Genomic DNA, 4536 nt, shown 5'->3' on the forward strand with positions numbered 1-4536 from the left:
AAATCTGACAAACCAAGAGCAAATGAGCATTAAAATAAAACAAAGCAAAATGACTGTACATTCATTGTATGTTCCGAGGGAGAGAGGATGAGGAGTAAACGTGGGAGCATGATAGTTAACACGTGTAAAAAGAATGTGCTTCAGCAAAAATAAATAAAGCCAAAAATTATTCATGGAGTATTTTGGGCCATATTGTTCCACCCACCATAAAAAAGAACAACTTTCAGTTCACAGTGCCATGAGCCCACGTCTCACTCTTCTCACTCGCACCCTTAATATATCTGCTGTAATCTTCATTATGGTCAGTATTTTGTGAAGTTTTAATGTTAGAATGATGTAATCTGGACAGTGTGTCGAGTCTGAAGGGCTTGGCAGGTGGTTGAGAGCAGACAGCTGCAGTCTGAGTCTCAGTCTGGCCCTCTAGGCCTCCTGTAGGGTGGCGTAACACCACAAGACACACTCTCTCTCTCTCTCTCTCTCTCTCTCTCACACACACACACACACACGCCCCCTAACAGCTCCAGATCCTTGTCAGGCCCATCTGCTAATAGGCCCTGCCCCAATTTTCCCATCAGATATAAATCCTTATAAATCTGCAGTCTAGAACTTCTCAATTAAAAACAATGTATTCCAAAAGTGTGTGTAATGTTCTCTCATGCCAACAAATATACTTGCAGTTAGCATTTCTTATGGCAAGAACAGTGGGAAAAGGCAATGTCAGCATTAGTGGTTAGAACTGTGCATACTATTTTTTTTCTGCTGGAAACTGAGCCACCATAATGGTTTTTAAGAGACAGGTTCTGACCTGTGCAAATTGACAGTGAAAAAATAGCAAATGCGGTAAATGTTATTTTACAGGGACACTATATATTTTTAATTCAGTTTTTTCCCTGTAATGTCTCATAAGGTTGGAGACACTTGTAGAGAGATCTTGGTTGACTCCTCCATGCAGGACATTTTGAGCTTGTTTATATTCGTAGGTTCGTGCATGTGGACTTGCATCTCTAAGTCAGAACACAGGTTTTCAGTAGGGTTCCAATCAGGAGACTGAAATGGTTTTGTGGCTGGACTGATTTAATGTTTTTTTAATCATTTCTGTATTGACTTTGAAGTATGTTTGGCTCATCATCTTGTTGAAAACTCTATGGCCAAGACTATATCTCCTGGCAGAGGTAAACAAGTTTTTGGCTGAAATATTACCTAACAGAATTCATGATGCCATCAGTCTTCATATGAGCCCCTGAAGAACCTGCCACAAAACAGCTCCAAAGCATCATTATTCTATCACCATATTTTATGGTGTGCTATTAGGTTTCAAAATATGCAGGCCCCTTTTGTCACCAAACATGTTGATGGCGTTCATGACCAAAAGGTTTGATTTTGGTCTCATCTGACCACAACACACAATGCCTGTTGTAGTTATAAAGACAGTTGGTGAAGTTCAGATTCTCTCGGAGCTCTCAGGGAGGGCTTCTTTCTTGCATTACTTCCAAACAGCTTGTTCTTCTGAAAATGGTGTTTAACAGTTTATTCTGAATCAACTAAAGAATCAACTAAACTGTGTAATTCTGAAACTGTGATCTTTTAACTTTCTTTCACCTGTCACCTGGCAAATTTACAACTGTTTTAGACCTGAGAAAATATGTTGTTATGGCCCTGATTGTGCATAACGGTATTTTTAACAGCTTATTTATTTTTATATCCATTATCTAATTTGTGCAGGTGGACAACCACCATCTGTCTTTTTTGTGTTAAAGATTGCAAGCTCATACATACTACAGGAAAACAGGACATTGTTACAGGCAAAAACCCAAGGTCTAATGAGTTCCTAAGGACTGGGAGCAAGTGAAAAATAAAACAGTCTCCTCCAAAAGTATTGGAACAGCAAAGCCAAATCTTTTGTTTTTGCTATACACTGAAGGGTTTGAGATCAAAAGATGAATATGAGATGATAGATCAGAATTGCAGCTTTCATTTCCTGATATTTACACCTAGATGTGTTAAACCACTTAGAACATGGCCGCTTTTGTGCTAGACCACCCAATCTTTAGGTGAGCAAAACTATTGGAACAGATAGCCTTAAAGAAAATAACACATAATATTTAGTTACATATCCCTTGCTTTCAATAACTACATGAAGTCTATGACCCACTGACATCACCACAATGTTGCACTCTTCTTTTGTGATGTTTTTCTAGCCTTGTACCACAGCTTCTTTCAGTCATTGTTTGTTTTAAGGGGTTTCTCCCTTCAGTCTCCCTTTCAGGAGGTGAAATGCATGCTCAGTTGGGTTAAGGTCTGGTGATTGACTTGGCCAGTCTAAAACCTTCCACTTTTTTTCCCCTGATGAGGTCCTTTTTGTGTTGGTGGTGTGTTTTGAGTCAGTCTTGCTGCACGATGCATTTTCGTGTAAATTGGCAGACTGAATGTTTCTGTAAATTTCTGAATTTATTCTGCTGCTACCATCATGAGTTACATCATCAATAAAGATTAGTGAGCCCGATCCAGAAGCAGTCATGCAAGCCCAAGCCATGACACTACCTCCACTGTGCTTGACCGATGAACTCATATGTTTTGGATCATGAGCAGATCCTTTCTTTCAAAACACTCTGGCCCTTTGATCACTTTGGTAGAGGTTCATCTTGGTTCCAGAGCTTTTGTGTCTCATCTCTGTATGATGAGTGGTTTGCATTTTGTAGTATGGCTTCTATATTTCTGCTCTTGAAGTCTTCTTTGAAAGGTGGATTGTAATACCTTTACCCTGCACTGTGGAGGTTGTTGGTGATGTTTTTGAGTTTTTCTTCACTGCTCTCACAATGTTTGTCATCAACTGCTGTTGTTTTGGCTGACCTGTTTGATGTCTGGTTGTTAGTACACCAGTGGTTGCTTTCATTTTCAGGATATTCCAAATTGTTGTATTGGCTATGCCCAATGCTTGTGCAATGGCTCTGACCAATTTTCCCTCTTTTCTCAGCTTCAAAATGGTTTGCTTTTCTGCCATAGACAGCTCTCTGGCCTTCATGTAGGTTTATCCTTTTTAACAACAATTACAGTCTTCACAGTTGCAACCCAGGGCTTAAACCAAGAGTACAAATTCAGAGCTATTAATTGTTTTAAAAAAAATCAATCAAACAGCACACACCTGAGCAGCAAAAAAACAGCTGTCAGTCACATGTTCCAATATTTTTGATCACTTGAAAAATGGGTGGGTTCGAACAAAAGGTGCCATGTTCTAAGTTGTTTAACACATCTAGTTGTAAATGTCAAGAAATGAATGCTGAAATACTGATCTATCACCTCATATTTATCTTTTTATCTCAACAAAATAGTCTTCAATGTATAGCTAAAACAAAAGAATTGACCTTGTTGTTCCAATACTTTCAGAGAGGCCTGTATCTTTTAAAGAAAGACAGTTCTCTTTCCATCTATTTAACATATTCTTTAGGGGTATCTATAATTTTAGCACTTAGTTTAGAGAAAAGAATACTATTGACTATTAATGAGAATATTTGAATATACTTTCCACTAATGTTTGAGTATTGTGTGTAACGTTTATTTTATGGGATCATTTTTATGAGCTGTGTATCTCCTCTGCTTCAACCATAGAAAGATAGAAAGTCTACACAAACCAATTTGAATTTTTATTTTAAAAAAAATCAAAAGAATGGACAAAAACAGAATGTAAAGAACAATCTAGACAAAAAAAATGGCTTTGACAAACACTACCAAAAAATTTACAGAGGAAGATTTCTCTTTAACCGGGCAAGTTACCACTGGCAATTTTGTAGCACATGTAAAATAAAACAAACAAAATAAAATAAAATAAAAATAACTCTCATATAGATATCTCTATGAAAAACCTTTTTATTTCTTCAAACAGTCTGTACAAAGTTCTCTGTTCATAAATTATTACTTTTTCCATAACTTAATGGCTGTCTAGTATATGATGTTTCATGTTCATTAGCGACTCTTTCTGTCTGCAGTCTCCCACTCGTTCATCCAGCTAAACATTGGCACTTGTTTCAGGTGTTAACTGGCAGAATCGCCCACACACAAGAGCTCCTGCTACACACCACAAACACACACACACACGCGCGCACACACACGCACGCGCGCACACACACACGCACACACACACGCACGCACACACACCTCAAGCATCCTTCAATCACTGCCCACACACACCGTAGTCTCAGACCACACACACACACACACACACACACACACAGTCATTCCAGCAGAGCTGTGAGGGTTGTGCTGCTAAAAGTCTGGATTGGGACTGAACAGCGGCAAAGTTTCAGGAACAGATCCGAGGAATACCACAACCTTCAGTTTAGATTTGTTCCTCTTTATTTTTCTCCTTCTTTCGTTCATCTCTTTGTCATGGCCGACTACCAAAACATCCTGTGATTAAGCAGCAGTGTTTTTGCCTTTGAAACTATGAAACTGAATGTCTAGACAAGATTAAATCACGTTCAACGCACATCTATCCTCATAACAACAACATTTGCATTAAAAAAAATCATTTTTTTTGTT

The 4536-nt window shown here is 38.4% G+C and overlaps 1 protein-coding gene across 3 annotated transcripts in view; it reads right to left on the reverse strand.

Annotated features, from left to right (window-relative positions):
- Positions 1-3618: 3618 nt before the first annotated feature.
- The window catches only part of LOC113525848 (RNA-binding motif, single-stranded-interacting protein 1), a 55506-nt gene continuing 54588 nt past the window's right edge, over positions 3619-4536 (reverse strand). For all 3 annotated transcript variants that reach the window (XM_053233872.1, XM_026912447.3, XM_026912448.3), the window contains one exon: positions 3619-4536. This exon is cut by the window's right edge. The gene's annotated coding sequence lies outside the window, so the exon portion shown is untranslated.

This window comes from Pangasianodon hypophthalmus, chromosome 5 (assembly GCF_027358585.1).
Source record: "Pangasianodon hypophthalmus isolate fPanHyp1 chromosome 5, fPanHyp1.pri, whole genome shotgun sequence".
NCBI lineage: Eukaryota > Metazoa > Chordata > Actinopteri > Siluriformes > Pangasiidae > Pangasianodon > Pangasianodon hypophthalmus.